The following is a 17,708-nucleotide window of genomic DNA, read 5'->3' as shown; positions in this document are numbered from 1 at the left end:
CCCTTTTTCCCTGTCCGTGTTAATGTGTATGTGGTAGACTTTGATGCCTGTATACTTTTTTTTGCCATTTCCTTAACATGACATTGGTTGGATGCCACCTAGAATGACAGGCGTTCTTCATTTCTACAATACAAAATGAAATTATAATTCTTAAAATATGCAATGCGTGTGTTATAATATTTGCTGATTTTAAGGACATAAAGTCTTTGTCATGTGCAGATAAACCGTTTCTAAACTGTAATTGTTTTGGGACATAAGATCCATTAATGTACCTTACTAAGCGGAGAGCTTGACACTATTTTGTAAAAGAGTTTATAACTACATTTCCATTAGTCTGAGCATATTCCAAATGCTTTCCCAGCAACTTCTCTGGTGTTCTGCACATCTGCCTCAGGAACAATCCGCTGTTTGCAACAAGTCATGGTGATGCCCCCAAATGTTAGGGGTCTGCCACTCTTCATACCATGCAACTTGGACACAAACCATATCTAGCTCCTCTGGAGGATGTCTTCTCCCTGATGCTGATCTAGTGTGTGGAGCGAAGAGATCTGGTAAAACTACACGGGATCCCACCAGAAGCTTTTGTTATTTTGGTGTCTTCTGTTTATTCATCAAAACTGCCAGGCTGTTCCAACCTCATTTCTTACAAAATGCATTTGTCGTTAGTACTTGCAGCAAACCTCACCTTATCCTTCGAATCCCCACACTCAACAAAATAATTTTGTTGAAGCAAGATGTTGCCTGTTTTTTTCATGAGAATGTGGAATAACCCTTTGAACCATTTACTTTCATTCCCTGAACCTTTTCTCTCCATACGGCCTTAGCATGTATCTATTTCCATTCTTGGGAACAACTCCTGTCGACTTGGGTCTCTTTCTTAGAGATTACTGTTACAAATCATACTTGGTGATTGCTCACTATCATTTGATATGGTATTGTGTATGCATTCACCTATTTTTTCACTGCTGTATGGTGTTCATGAAGCCAGGTTAGGGCTATATGAATGTGTTTACACACCACATGCATTGGAGAAAGTGTTGACTCTACCCAGCTCACCTGTCTGCCATCCTCTCTCTTGGTAATTTTAGCCCATCAGTACCTATGGTAACTCCACAGTGCTTGGACCATTGTCCTGTTCTACTACTCCTTCCACAATCTACACCTCTGGCTCCATAGTTACTTGAGCATTTCTTTGATGGCCTCAACTGCCTCTTCAACGTCCTTATGCCTACTCCTAAGTCACTGCAACCTTAACATCAAGAGGAGCTCCCAAGGACTTCTAACTTGCTACACTGTTTTCTGTCTGTGGACTGGCCAGCTTACTCCATGACCATCCACTCTAAAACTAAAGATCTTAACTATATCCTCTCATTAATGTTAGTTCATTATACCCCTGCCACTTGTTAGCATCTGACCACTCTCTCTGGCAACAATAACTGCACCTCTTCAACAACCATAATGTCTTCCTCCTAACACAGTTATGGACATAACCCACCTCACAACTTCTTGACTTTGATTAAATTTAAAAAGACCCAAAGACTTACTGTTTAATTAGTTTTCCACATGATATCTAGGTTGTTCAGTTTATTTAATTTCAATGCCTATGGAGACGATTGGCGATTGGTGTTTTCTGTGTAGTATATTTAATTAAATTAATAAATGATGCTATGCTTCATCAGACTGTCATCAGCTTCCATGCACCACCAGTTCAGCTGCTCAGTGCCATTAAACAATCTCGGATTAAGGACAATAACCTTTTTCCGATTTTACAGACACAGTAGATTTGTTGCCTTCCTCTTCAGACTTTATTTACCACATTCTAGACTTTTCCAGCATCACAAACTACATAATTTCTGTTCACACAATTCCCCACTTCTCTAAATGGCCCCAAACCTTGTTGTGGCTCGAGATCGTATTCAGTTCACAGTGGTGAAACCTTATTGCACTTAAGTCATGTGATCAACCAAGACCATGCTTCCAGGCACCTCCTCCATCAGCTGATCCATTTGCACAATTAAATTACTGTCGATTCCCTTTTCACTTTCTTCTGTCAAATGCTTGTTTAGCTTGTCTTCACCATTCTACACCCCCAGATCTTCAACAGTGCCAAGCAGATGCAATATTTCTATTATTTACTCCATGCTTGGTGTATGTGCAGCATTAGACACAGTTGATCACAAAACCATTCTAGCCACATATTCAGATTAGGAACACCATAGGCTGTTAATCCACCGAGTCAACTATCCCTTTATCTCTTTTGCAGAGCCTTCATCCATCATTATTTGGGCATCCTCCCATCTTTCTTACAGTACCATATCATTATGTTCGTTCTCTGATAATCTTTCCACCAATTAGAGACATTTTCTCCTTTCTTACCTGTAAGCACCCTGTTCCAGGAGTGACTTACCCAAGGTGATCCTTAACGGTTATTACTAATCAGCCTCCAAAACTAAAGTAATTTTAACCCACCACAAATTCCATCTTTTTCCCCGATACCATACAGTTTTTTTCCCTCCACCTTCAGTCTGGGTGTTCATGTTGACACTCTCGTGCTTGTGACCACCTTTTTAGCACCTCTGAATCACTATACTTTTAACAATCTCTTGGCACATACACTGTCAGTCACTCACTTCACTACCTGTTTACACCTCCATGCCACCCTCAAACCTTTCTGTGTGTCTATCACAATCTGTTCGTTTTCTCTCCACTGGAATTCCCTCTAAAGAGAACTCTTAACATTCACCAGTGAACAATAGCTGGTTCTATATTTGATTCTATGTGGTCCATCTTTTTTCCTATACTGGCTTTTAAGAGATGGCCTTGCATAATAATAAAAATAATATTGATAAACATTTACAGTAGTTCTTCTATTTGACCACTGATTAATGTGAAATGTGTTGCATCTAGTATGAGGTATACAATGGTTGTGTCCATTTCTAGCCACTGTGGCCAAAGAAGCCTTTCCTTCCCCTTTTTCCACTATCAAGGTGTAAGCTGCTTCAAGAATTCCATCCTGGTTGGCCTTGATTGGGTTGGAAGCAGAAGAATTGCCAGGGCATAATAATCTGTAAAACAAATAGTTTGTGTAATGTTGCTCAGTGTTGGATTGGGAACAGAATTTTTTTCTATACCCTGATTGTGAGCGGACTCAGGGTTATTCAGTCAGTACTTGGTTGCGAAGATCGTTCCTGTGTAGCTCTCCTTGGGGCTGTCACCTAATAAACATACTTTATCCACTTAAAATCTTTGCGGTGTCTTCACTACAATTTGGCGGCAAGGATGGGATCCGAACAGACCCACGCTACTCAAGTTCCACAGTACATTATTGAATTATTCATTGCCCAGCTAATATTTTTTGGGCAGCTGCACATTTCACTATATAATTCAGACTGCATCGGCCACGCATTTTAATATTTCTTTTAAGATCTTAGCAAATATGTTTGTCTAACAGTCATTTTCTTTAACACCTCCACACACATTGTTACCAGTACCAGGTGAACATATTTTGAACTGGCAGAAGTGGAGAAAATGTTTTTCTATTTAGGGCCTGAAGATAAATGCACATACAATAAAATGAAAAAAATGATCTGTGGATGAATCCAGTGTGTATAAAAAAAAATCCACTTGATTGACACATTTTCACCTTCTGTATTTGTAGCCATGGACAGGTATACGTTTTTTCAAAGAAAACAAACTGGAAATGAAACTGTAGAAGATTGTGCGTGTCTTCTCTCAGGAAACTTGCTATTTCTTGCTGTGCATGTTTGGCAGCCTGCATGATGCATTATTAAGAGACCAAATTATAATGCATGCTCATAGCAGTCTGATTCAGTAAGGATCATGGCTATATGGTGATTCCTCTCTAAAAGATGTTGGGGCATTGTTCAAGAAAACTGAACTGTTCAATAGATATGCCCAAAGAGCTACGACTAATGGAATTAACAGGCAACTGATGTGTAATGTTTCCTATAAAAAACAACCATCATCATATGGAGGAAGGAAAATCCATTTACCAATAGTGATGTTAAAACTGAGGCTAAAGACAAAGGTAAAATGTTCAAAACTAATGCCAATCGTACAGATGTGGTAGCAAGAACCATTTCGTACATGAAAAGTGTTGCCCAGCTACTTAACAAAGGTGTTTGAATTGTAGCATTATAGGCCATTATACTAAAGTATGTAGGGAAATACGTACTTGATCCAAGATGAGATGTCTATTTGAAAATTCTGGGTGTGATTCTCCAATGATGAGAGTAGTAAGATTGCTTGTAAGCTTTTTGCGCACATTTCAGTGTTATTCCTGGCTCTAGTCAGAGACCAAAGGCCATATGTACGAACACATTTTCCCATAGACACAGAATGGGCAAAACTGCTTGATACATCTGGTCCCAAACTCTTTGTATGTCAGCTGTCATCTAGCCCAAATTGTCCGTAGTGTAAGGTTCCCTTCCCCTTAGAATATTAAAAGGACCCAAATATCTCACTTAACAGCAAATTTAAACTTCATAAATTCCATTGCTAATAATATTTCTTCTAACACTTTCAACACATTCATGCCATGCTTAACGCCATTCCTTTGACTAGAATGCCATCTTCGAACAAGACACTTCCATCCACATCCTTGAAGATTTGGATATTAACTTTTGGAAAAAACCAAGAGCAAAGCTTAATCCAAATGGCTTGGCGAGGTTGGAGAGACTGGCAGCTAGACTCCCATAATATTGTTCAACCATTGAATATATTCAGGGCTGGAAAAACACTCAAGCTGATTGTCTAGAATGTCTGTGGATTGGAAGGTGGATGGTCCCGTTGTGTCAGCTAAGGAAAGTGAAGATGCCGTCACTTCAGTGCACAATGCTGTGCAGGGTGGGGCTGGTACATTTGTGATTGAGTGGTCTTGAGAGATGGAAGTCATCAATGAATTCATATGCAAGGTGATTTCTGGGAACAGAAGAAAGAGTTGTGTGTCGATATCGGTGCGACCATACATCAAGGTTTTAAATGAACTGTCTATGAATGGAGAAACTTTGATTGATTGATTCGGGGTGATATATTTATACCACCTTTAGGTCTCGGAAAGAAAATTGTAGCCATGGCTCATGGGGATTATTTGGGTCAGAGCTTGACTCAACATCCCCTTAGAGCCCAATTCTGGTGGCCAGGTTTGGATGATCAGGTGAGAAAAGACCTAAGGTGGGAACACAGTTGGACATGGGGCAAACGAGAGAGAGAGAGAGAGAAAGAGAGAGAGAGAGAAAGAGACACCGAACAAATTGAGTGCAGATTTGCATTGTTTGGTGTTGATGTTTTTTCTAAATGGTTGTGTGTGAACTTTATGAAAGAAATCACCACAGACACCACCATTTTTAAATTTGTAGAAATTGTTCTTGGAACAAGGATACACTGTCAATACTTATAACTGCCAATGGGACACAGTTACTCTCTCATGAGCTGAAGGGTTTTTTGCCAGAACATGGCATCACACTCCACACCTCTCTTTATAATTCACAGGGAAATGGGATCGTGGAGAGAGCAAATCTTTTGGTGGAAGGTATTATCCAAATGGTTGAAATGTCTTGACAAGATGTAGAAATATCAGTGGAAGAGACGGTGTGGGCTTATCACACCACTAAACAAGAAGCCACCCTTAAGTCTCCATTTGAAATGATGATGGGAAGAGTTCCAGGAAATAAGTTGGTGCCCTCTTGGATGAAAGAATGGGCGTCAGGTTGTGGGGAAAGCAGTACAAGTGATTGGGATAATGTTGACGTTTCTAAAGGGGCAGTCAACATTGGTGTTTGGGTAAAGATCAAAACTGGAAGGGTAATGAAGGGTCTGTCTGAGTTTAAAGCTCCATTCAAAGTTAAGTGTCCACCAGTTTCACATCCTTTTGGAGAATGGTGAGCGGTGAAATCGTCGCAGAGTTGTATTATATCAAAAAAGAGATGATGATCCTGAAAGGCAAGCTGAGAGGCGGAGTGCATACATGTTAACAAAGGATGCTGACTTTGGAACTGAAAGGCGTGGGACAAACTCAGTCTGAAAGGATGGTGAGTTTGTGATGGGTTGCTGGCTACCAGAGAAGGGAGATGTGAGAGAGACCGGAGGCGACCAGAGTACTTGAAGGACTATATTTATTATTTATTAGTCCTTACAGATTTTGTTGGTTGAGTTTACAATTTAATTTGTGAAAAACATTTTTTTGCTACATTCAGGTTAACAGTATCGTTTTTACATGATATTGCATGTTTTCAATTTCTAATGTTTAGTTTACATTTTGTTTTCAAGTCTTTCTTGATTCCTTTCTTCTTAGATCCTATTTGTTCTGGTAGCTCCCATTGTATTCATTTTGTTTGTTATGTTAGGGAAGGGGATATGTTGTATTTGGCTGTTGCATTGGATTCTCACTGCTGTGATTCCATGTTTCTATTTGAAAGCGAGCGTCTGAGCCGGTCAGTTCACCCTGGCCAGCAAGGGAGTGTCCACTCTGTGCTGCTCTCGAATAAACCCACCTGTTGTCCTGCAAGCACTTCATCTCGGAGTCCTCCCATACAAACAACATTCTGCTGTTGTTTATTTCATAGTAGATGTTCGATGTGCTTGACCGAATACTTTGAAGCAATTGTTTCTGCATCACATTGTTATCTTCATCTCAGAAGTAGAATACATGACCTGTTGCATGTTTAAAGAAAACATGTTGTTTTAAAAAAAATCTGTAGCCACTGCGCAGCAATCCAATTACTGTTTTTTTTCTTCTATTTTCAGATTTATTTATAATACAATAAAACATTTGTCCAAAGCATGGTCATTGTTCTCTCTTTGATTCTCTTGTGCAAAATTGGTATTAGATGTGTGACAAGCCTAGAAAGCCAGTAAGAGATGCCCGCCTTTAGTTACTCTCAAACTCAAAACCCACCTCTCCAGTACCAGACGAGTGAGGTGTGTGGTATGTGTGACAAATGATGATCTATTGACGTACAGATCATGCTGTGGTACTTACTAAATCTGCAGAATGAGATTGCCTGGTCCGCCGAAGAGTTACTTTCTCCGACATTGACGAAAGGACTCTAGGCACTAAGACGGCCTCTTTAACGAAAAATCGGAGATTCACATACGAGAGTTGTAGGTTGATTGAAAAGAACCCGATTTCTTTATTGCTGTGTAATCCCGCTTTTGCTAAAGATGGTTTCATTGGTAAGGACTGTGGTGAGTGATTATTCTCAGTTTAGTGTTTGACTTCGTACTCAAGTTGAGTGCCTTCTTTAATGGTGCAAGATCTTGCCTTGGTTGTGAATGCAGTTGTTCCCATTTGTATCATGCTACTGCTCAAATGGGATAGTTAAGATAAATTAGTTAGTGTATTAGGCTTGTGCAGTATTTTGAAAAGGTATTGCCAGATACAGTTATCATTTTCACTCCACAGCTGGACACTACTGTCATTCCAGGGGTAAAAGGATTGACAAAGAGAGACTTTTTGAGGTCTTTTGTTTACTTGTAGCTACTACAGGTACATAATTCTACTCCAGTATCACAAGTTTGATTTTACTCAGCTAGGGATAGGCCAGATACTCAGTTTGATGTGTGACACTTTGGTGACTCGACTGAGCAGTACAGATAAAGAGGATTTTTATTTTACAAAAATGATGCCAGTCATTTCCCCCCTTGACCACATTAATTCCTTTTTGAGTCATACTACTTTTGCATTGCTTAAGCTTCAGTGTGGATTATAACTTACCATGCATGTGCCATAGGGGCTGGATCCCTACAATGCTAGTCACTTGCACATGGCTTACAATAGTTCTTAATTTGTAAAAATAAATAATTTAATAAAAAAAGCGCAGGTGCCTAGTTTTTCTTAGGAGCCCTTGTGCTGCAGAATGCTGGGGTTGCCATATACCAAGGCTTCTTAGTGTCGATTCCACCTCAAGCCTCCATATTCCAGCACCCTACACTTCTTGTTTCTTATCTCACTCATGCATGCTGTTTTTAATCCCTGATTTCTTCCTTCCTCGCCGTTTTCCTTTCTTCTTTCTCTCTCCTTCTGACTCCCTTCTGGACTTTCTTTCTATTGCTCTCAGTCGACATCTGACCATGAAATAAAGGCCCTGGCATCTAAAAATTAGTGGTGCTTCCCACCACATGTATCCAGTGGCACAAATTAAGCACTAATAGTTCGGATTGACAGTGCTCAGTTGCTTAAGAACACTGGAATACAAAGAAATTGGAAACTAAAAAAAAAAGTACAAAATAGCCACTGTAGAGGTAAATATTGTTCATCTAGTCGATGGTAATTCAAATTCTTTACCAACATTGATGTAAAATGTATGTGATAGAGGCTTCTAAGTGCCAATTCCTTACCTTAGAATTATCTCCAGTCATTAGACTGGATCCGGAAACTTTTTCATGAGCAGTAGCTCAGAGTGCCAGTAGGTGGCACCATTCAGCTCCGTGTGGCATTGTGCATGCCAGAAGTGACGTGCCTTGTGCATATATAGGCACCATCCCAGCACTCTGACATCAGTTCTTTTCTTTCTGCACTAGTCAGCGCTGATCCAGAGAAGAGCTACCCCCAGTCACCTTTTGACTGACCTTTTTCAGCCTTTTGTCTAAGATTATTTTGAGACACTGTCTCCAGGTGTTGCAGAGATGTCCACAAGTAAGGCTGGTTTTAAGCCCTGTGGCAGCTGCCACCGGGAAATGTCGATGACAGATTCACACCTCATCTGCCTCTGGTGTCTTGAGCTCAACCACAACGCCAAGACCAGCATCAGTTGTCATGCCATACACCCCAAGGCCATGAGGAAGCAGTCCCTTGCCGCTCGACGTGCGATGACGTGAGAGTCTCGATCCCGGTCAAGAGGAAGGTCCTGGCGTCATCCGGGCATTTGAGTAGGTTCCTCAAAACAAGAACAGGAAGTCAAAGATTTCTTCGACTTCACCCCGTCCGTCGAAGTCAACTGACGAGAAGAGGGAATATTGGCATTCAAGGCATGGCTACATGGTTTAGCATGCCTCTGGGCCGTCTCGGCGCATCCCAGAGTTTCCTGGAGCCAGTGCAACCCCATCCATTTCCGTGAGTTTTAGGAGGCCAGGTACCTCATATTGGGCGGCCCATCCCTGAATGGCTCGCTCTCAGGCCCTGCAGGTTCAGGAGAGGCCCCTACTGGTTTTCTGCTAGGGGGTTCGCTCCCGGTGCTAGTCGGGCCTCCTAGATCCATAGACTGATCCGGAGCGATGTGGGTCGAGCCACCTCAACCTTCCCCGGCCCCACTGCCTACGTCCCTCGTGCTGCCCCCATTCCTAACCCCTACTCCGACATAAAGCCGGATGTGTGTCATCTGATGCAGACTATGACACTGACTGGAGGCATTCCATCCAGAACGAAGGCAGAGATGTTTACTTATGGGCTAGAACTTGGGGAAGATTGGGGGACCAGGCACTGGGCCCTTACGAATACCAGCCGCTGGACCCCAATGAGGACAACTGGCAGATTTGGCAGATGCCAGTTAAATGGACATTCTGCTCCCCCACCCTCCCTCTCACCCCCCTCCCTCTCACCCTTCCACCCCTCACCCCCTCTTCTGGATACCGGCTTGGTCTCTCCTCCTACCATAGCTTCAGAGGCGGGAGCCTCATTTGCAGTGGTGGTGAGGAGGGCGGCCAAGGTCGTAGACCTTCAACTTCCCTCTGTGGCTGTAAAGACAAACGTTTTGACAGAGGTGCATCAGATGGGAGTTATCCCTTCTGAACCTCTTCTCCCTTTTAATGAAGCCCTCGTGGTCATTCTACTCGGAGCCTGGTCCAAGCCCTGCACTGGGGCGACTGCGAACAGGACCTTTGCAACAAACAGGGTGGATGGGGTCGTGGGCCCTTTGTCAAGAGACTCTGCATCTCTGGACATGGCTGGAACATCAAGGTGTTTGCCTGGTGGTTTAACACCTACAGGGATCTCTGAACACCAGAGCAGGCAAACTCATCCGAAGATATCTAGCTGTTCATGAATGGTGTCTCCATCCAGAGATGGTGCAAAGTCTGTTAACAGTGGGGAGAGCCTTGATTAGATATGTTCACCACCATGAGAACGTGCAACCAGCAGTTTGGCACGCTGGTGTTTCCAAGGTGGCTTTTTGTCTTGAGTGAAGCTCAGGCCTACTGTTTGCCTTTCTACCCATACCACTTTTGCCCAGAGTTCTCAAGAAGATCAAGAATGACTGGGCCAAATTTCCCTCTGCACTTGGCTGAGAGAGTCCGGTATCCTGAGCTGTTGAGCATGACCATCAGTCCTCCGATCAGGCTGCCCCTTCAGGAGTATCTTCTGTCGCAGCAGCAGGGGAGGGTTCTCCACCTGAACTTGTAAGTGCTCATGCACGGAGATTGAGCCGCAACAGTTGACAGCTGCCGACCACAAGCCCAAAGTCTGTAATGTCACATTGGCAGCCAGGCGTCCCTCCACCAAGATGGTAAACGACTGCCGTTGGAGCAAATTTATGGCATAATGTGAAAAAAAACCAGGTTGCTACTGATCCCATTTCTCAGGTGCTTCTGTTTAGCGTTTCCCTTGTTCAGCATGGCTCTGCTTTGGGCACCTTAAAAGGCTTTCTTTCTGCCATTTCAGCATTTCTGCGGTTGCCAGATCAGCCTTCTCTTTCCAAGTCCCCAATTGCACATAGGTTTCTGAAAGATCTCCAACACTTGTTCACATCTTCACCATGCTTCAGTGGGGCCTAAGTTTAGTCTTAACTTTTGTAATGTTCACTCACTTTGAGCTGCTACACAATTGTCCTATCAGGCTCCTCATTATCAATATGGCCCTTCTATTGGCAATAACATCTGCCTGGAGGGTCAGTGAGCTCTAGGGTTTGGCGTCTACGCCTCTGTACCTCAGAGTCTTCCCAGACAAGCTGGTTGTCTGCACTAGAACTTTCTTCCAACCAAAGGTGGTCATTCCCTTATCCCTTATTCCCTTTCATCCCATAAGGCAGAGGAGTTACTCCACTGGCTGGCCCCAAAAAGAGCATTGTAGGTCTACCTTGACTGCACAAAAGCGTTCAGAGTGAAAGTCAAGAAGGTGTACAGAAACAGACCTAGGGCCTCATTACGAGTTTGGCGGAGGGGATTACTCTGTCACAAACGTTGTATTCTATGGAACTTGTAATACAACGGTGGGGATATCCGTTTGTGATGGAGTAATCCTCTCCACCAAACTCGCAATGAGACCCCATGTCCCGCTAGATTGTGTAACACCCTGAAGGTTTGCATGCTCATTCCACCATAGCCAAGGCCAAGGCTGTAACCACTGTCGTCACACAGAGTTCCGGTTCTGGACATCTCTGCACATGTCTGCCAAGCACTACTGCTTGGACAGTCAGGTCCATAGGGATGGGCACTTTGCTGGTTCAGTCCTGCAGGACTTTTTAATGTGGAATCGTTTTGCAGCTCTCCTCGTGGGAGGTATTGCTTGGGCATCTATTCTAAGGTAAGGAATGTGCGGCAAGAAGTCTCTATCAAATTACGATGTTACTTACCCTCCATAATGCCTTATCTGGTAGAGACTCTGTCTAACCTCAGATTCCTTACCGGCCCACCCATCCTCCCTGCTCCTCAAGTGGATTTATAGACTTAGGGCTTTCCCCCTTTCAGGGCCCTAGTTTACACACTCCAGTGGTCCATATTCTTCATGGCTCCGTGCTTCTGTTGTCGAAAGTCACAAAAAGAAACTGGCATCAGTACGTTGGGGTGGGGCCTGCATAAGCACCGTGCACGTCACTTTCAGCACGGATGATGCAGACAACGCCAGGTGGAACTGAATTAAGTCACAAAAATGTTGACAGATCCAGTCTGACGCCTGGGGGTAATTCTAAGGCAAGGTATCTGTGGCTAGATAGAGTCGGTACCAGATAAGGCGATACCCAAGAGCTCCTTGTCTTTGTTTTTATTTGTAGCTTATTTCTAGATTTCAGTTAGTCTTTGCCTACTGCCCCATAGTGAGGCTAGAGGCCTGTGCCAAGACTAGCTTTGTGTTCTGTCCCGTAACAATTTCCTAAAATAGTTCAAAACTCAGAACTACTCTTTCATGGTGGCGCCTTGCTGGGTTTATTTTAGTTTTGCACAATGGCTGCTACTCTCCAGGTTAAAAACTGGATTCATTAACAACTACCAGCCCCCTTGCTTATCTTGCTGACAGCTCTGGTTGCTCTCGCACTGCTGCACCCAGGCGACCATTAGACCTGACTCTAAGAAGTATAGAAAAGAAAATACAAGGCCTTTTATATCTATGCACTGAAGAGTGGAACCAAATCTCTGTAGCCATAAGAAGTACCCCACCATTGTTTCAGTTTGAAAGTTGAGAGCTGGTTTTGAAGAATTAGGAGCAGCACTTCTGGACACTGCTGGATCACTGTATTGTCAGCCTCAGCATGGATGAAAGAGAACAGTAATTGTCCTTTGGGGTAGCAACCCAACCTGCCTCAAAACACTTATCTGACGAGGGGCCTGGAACTGAAATAACCTAAAGGCTTGAGCACCATGCTTTAGGCATCATCAAACCACCAGTGGACATATTTCCTAAGGCTCTGGCCCATCGTAGCACGTCACACCTTGACCCTATAGGATGGAGAGTATTTGGCAGATTAGGCATTTCCTTGAGTAGGTAGTGTGTGGACAGCTCACAGTAAGTCACTAAGTCCATCCAGCAACAGAGGAGTGTTCAGGGCATCATTTGGAGTCTGTTCTTCATTGTTGTGGGGGAGTGAGACCCTCTTGCATGCTTTGGCCCCTCACCACTGCTACTAGTCTCTCACTTTCCAGTCAGGAACATCAGGCCTAACTTGACCCCAGGCAGACTCATAGGGAATTAGTGGGAATTGGCCTCACATCTTCATTTTTAATGGACTTTAAACCTCACTATTGTCTGAGCTACCACTCTAACATAGATATAAAACACGTTGTTCACAAAAAGGAGCAGCAGCAATGTGGAATTCCAATAGCCCGACGCCCAGAACATATTGTTTTGAGTGAAGGACAACACGTTTTCTTGTCTGTTTTGTCCTCTGGACAAGTAGCTCCAACCCCCTCCAGCACAAACCCCTTGGCTGCCAATTTACAGTACATTATGGATCAGGAAAGGGCAATGTCTGCTATTAAGGTAATGTTTGTGTTCATATGTTGATGCAATTTGAACTTGTATTTATGGTTCAATAATGCAAAGCCTTTATTATTAGAGTGAGTGCTCTAAGGAAATGTAGTAAGCCTCAAACTGCACTACTGACAGTAGTTCTAGTATAAAAATGTATGCACACGTTTCCAAAGTTTAGCAATATGAGACTACATATAATGCTCTCTGATTAGATACAAATATTTGCAGTATCTTGAAAGCAAGATTGATGATTCTTTGCTTTCAAATAAGTAGTTCACAACAAAATGCAACTAGGAAAGAAATGTTTTGCTAAAGTTCTTAGAAATTTTAGGTACCATTTCTTTGAAGCATTTCTAATAAAATGTGTTGCTGCATGCTAGTTTTTCCAAAATATATTCATAATGGAAAATCAGGGTAAAAAGTTTCAACAGGCTTATGAAAATAAACAAGCACTGGCAAAGCCAAAAGGTCTGACATTGGTGGTCAGCCTTTTAGTTTTGTCAATTTGTGTCTTATTTTGACATGTTTTTTGTACAACTTTATAGGTGTTGTAGCTGCCGGCCCTCACAATTATAATAAACATGATCAAAAATATTTTTGTTCTCAAAAAGTAAACATTGCCACAACGTTACTTTCACTCAATACAACTAATTTGTGTGCTGATATGCTCTGTGTGAAAGAGCAAAATGCTGTCACTCCTAGTGAAGCTAGTCAATAGATAGAAATAGAGAAAGCAACAGAATTTCAATAAAAACAAAAGGTCTTGGTTAACTCCAGACCTAATTAGGGGCCCAATTCTCAAAGAAAATCACAAAAGTGCACCCATGTTCTGTCTTTGCAATAGTGTAGGTTTACAACGTTCATGAATTCACAAGAATCTACAGAAGGAGGCCAGGAAGTCGTACTCCCACAAAATATTTGTGAGCTGCTTTTTAGCGCTAGCAATCATGCATCTGTAGATTTGCTCATGCAAAAATCTGTTGAGCGTTTAAAAGTAAATTTTCCCTCCAACCACTATTTCCCCCCAACCATGTAAGAAATGTTACTTCTACCCTTGTCAGGAGTAAATTTCCAACCTTTCTCAGTATGGGAAAAAATTAGAGAACAGCTGATGAAAACCCCTAAAACATGCAAGTTAGCAGGTTTGCACAGACTCAAAAGGGCATTCCAACCCTGGTGCTATTAGTTACTGAAACCTCCAGCCCCAGTATGTAGATCTGCAGAAAGGTAGCAATATAAAGGAATGGCTAGTATTCAAACCCTATTGTAGTATGAGCCTGGGCATTATCAGAGAGGCTATAATCAGGGATCTTATATAATGAAATTACTGCCATAATTGTTCTCCGCACTATGTGGCACAAACTGGACAAGAGGATTTTTTTTTACAGGGCAAGTAGGTTTATGAAGCAACCTGTCCCATGGGCAGATAGATATTTCATTAAATTCCACACCACTGAGGAGGTGACCCTGATTTTCCTGCCCTGCATTAGTGATTTTGTGTCTGGCCTTTTAGAGAGCCATGGTTGTTCTTACGGCATCTGCACTACTATGACTGGGCAAATTGTGCAAACTTTCTAGACTATGGCACACAGCCAGCATTGTACCTGTTATTCTTTCTTGGGTAAGACATACTATGGGGGAATTCCTGGACCCACAAACAGGATTGAGGCACTATGATTATTTTACATGACGTGAGGGCTAGTACTAGGATGTGAGCCTGTTCCTATTCAAGCTAGTGCCATCCAGATCCACACTTTGAGTAGGGCCATCCTCCAGAGGGGCAGTAGTACACTAGTGGAGAAACCTAGGCGAGGGAGACTAGTTAGCAGTTATTTAACATGAGGCATTGTAATCTTAAGAGTCAAATAAATAACTTATCTGCAAAAAGAAGCTCCATGTTTTTACTACCCTCGCTTCCTGAACGACAAAATATTTGCCGTACAATGTCATCTGACCGCAGTTTAGTGGATTCATGATGCCTGACACTCGAACCGGTCTAATTCTGGTTATAGAAGGACGCATGTAAACAATGAAAACCGCAAGGGACAAAATCCAACCCCTGATAATACAAAGGGGTATGTTGAAATAAAAAAAAAACAGTGTATATAATTTATCTAACTTCTCTGGTGAAAGGGAGATGAATCCTGATGATCAGTTATATTTCCTGTGTTTTTAGGGTCGAGCCTGCGAGTACATGTGCGTGAGAGACACTGTTGTATTCAATAAAGAGCTTAGAGCCCGCCTGTCGCTCACCATTTATTGGTTTGCGTGGCACTCTTGTTTACAGCCTTGCAATTCGTCAAGGTATGACTGGCATCATTTCCATTCCTCTGTGTGGAGCAGGGATCAAGCACTAATTGATTTCAACTTAATTAGTGCCCGTCCCCTGCACCCAATGTGATCAGGGTACTATTTTGTTCACTTTAACTTCCAGTGCCCCGCAAACAGAAGTTGTGTGACTGGCAAAAATGCGGCCAGCAGGACAAAAAAAAATTGCAAAGCTTTCTTTTTTAAAGCTAACTTTATTTTTTTTTGTTAAGTTATCTTTTCTCAGTTTCCACTCATGTTTTCCTTTGTTTTTGCTCGTGGGCACTGTTGTCAAAAGATGACAATTAACTTGTTCGAAATATGCGAGACCTATTGCATTGCAAATGCGTGTTTGTTTTGCTCTCTATGTACTAAGGGTGCTATTAAAAAACATGTACTATCCTCTGACACGTTTTTTTTTTTACTGATGGGGTAAACTGACTGCAGTTTGATTAGCCTCTTGCTAACACCGTCCTGTATTTCTGAAAACCGGCAACTCTTGTTAGCGAGTGTGATGTGCTGGAAGCATTTTCTGAGTACTCCTAATATTCCTGTTGATTATTGATCTCAAACGTAACATTTAGGTTGTGTGTTCTCTTCACAAAACTATTCAGCAGCATGCAGTATCTTGCTTTGCAGCCTCTGGAGATTGTCAGACGACAGATGCGTGGAGAAAGTGCTGACCAATACAGAATGTGCAATGAGTTGTGATGGGAAATCTGTAGTGTTTTAATAGTAAAACTTTGTGGATTCCCACTCAGCGGAGGCTAACACCCACAGGCTTTTCTCAGTAATATCCATTTTTTTCAATAATACGACCAGTACTTTACTAGTGAAGTGTAAAATACAGAGGATGGCATTCTGCGTGGTGATGGCACAAGGCCCACAGGGGAGGGGGGTCAGCATTAGCCTTTGCAAAACTGCTGCATGGCTATTACTGTTTGCCAGACAGAGCACACAAGGGGGTTTATTATCACATTCTACATGGAACTTATCATTTTATTAATGCACTTTGGTCCTGTGTACATTGTATTTGTTGTGTATTGCTTCATGCTGTGTAGAAAACATGAAGAATTGCTGTCGGTATTTTAGCAAAAGCTGATTTGTATTTTTTTTTAATTAGCAGCCATTGTTCTGACTTTCAAAAGTTTAGTAGGGAAAAGTCTTGCATTTGACACATTTAAGAGTCTGTCATTTTTTATGAAACTATGAATTTGTAGTTAGAGCTACTTTTGTTTGATTTGCTGGACTGGAGTAACTCGCAGCTTTGGTCGAAGCATTGTTACCCGCCTGTCACATGATGCTTCAAAGGTCCCAGGCGGTTCATTTGAGCATTCAGGTGCACTTCTGAGGACACTGGCAATAGCTTTCTGGGGGGGGGGGAGCCATTTGTTCTATTGCCAGTATGAGCGTAGCATTGCTTTTATTTATTCATTTATTTTCCGATGGTTCGTTTGCCAGTGGACAATATAAGTAAAGTTATAGGTTTTCAAAGCGTCCAAAATGCAAAATCTTTGGATAGAGAGGCGCCTTCATGCTCTGCAGCTGCCGTTCATACATTTTTGGTTCAATTGGACACAGTAATGGTCAAACACGATTACTTACATCAATATAAATGTGAAAAATATGCCGTAATTTAAGTACCGAAGGCATGGAAACATTTTATGGCGCAAGTAATCTGGATTATGTTTTTTGGACGAGGCAGTTTTGCAAGGGAAAAATGTTTACTGGAGGCGCAACAGGCGGAAAAACGCGTTATTAAAATGGGGTGGCGCTAGGATCACTTTTTTCTATCTTAGAAGTAATAACTTGTCAGGTTACCGTGCATTCCTAACACCATGCGATTACAGGTTTCAAACCTTCGAACTGGAAAAAGGCAAAGTATAATCGACTACATGGCAATAAACATCGAAGCCTGGCATTATGTCATCGATATGGAAATAAGGGACAGGATTGAGAGTGATCACGACCCACTGCTAATGGAGATAGTCCATCCGGACATGAGCCCAGGGAAGGCTGAGTCTCCATTCAATGGAAATAGCTTAACAATAACCATGAGACCAAACAGGAAAAACATATTAAGGTCAAATGAGGACAAACCTTATATGAGTGCACCTAGTCAAACCTGGTTGCTATCACTTAGCACGTTTTTAAACCTACCAGTTAACGAAGCCTCACCCCTCCTGCATAATTTTTATAATTTGCTAGTACAAACAAAAAAGGAAAAGACCAAGCATCTTCAAATTAATCCTAAAATGATGGAGGG

General features: G+C 42.3%; 1 protein-coding gene across 4 annotated transcripts in view; it reads left to right on the top strand.

The window, feature by feature from the left end:
• The window catches only part of MARK1 (microtubule affinity regulating kinase 1), a 355,979-nt gene that overhangs the window by 123,353 nt on the left and 214,918 nt on the right, over nucleotides 1-17,708 (top strand). The window lies entirely within an intron of this gene.

Source organism: Pleurodeles waltl, chromosome 5 (genome assembly GCF_031143425.1).
Source record: "Pleurodeles waltl isolate 20211129_DDA chromosome 5, aPleWal1.hap1.20221129, whole genome shotgun sequence".
Lineage (NCBI taxonomy): Eukaryota > Metazoa > Chordata > Amphibia > Caudata > Salamandridae > Pleurodeles > Pleurodeles waltl.
The sequence above is the reverse complement of the archived record's forward strand: the minus strand, read 5'-3'. Positions and strand labels throughout refer to the sequence as shown.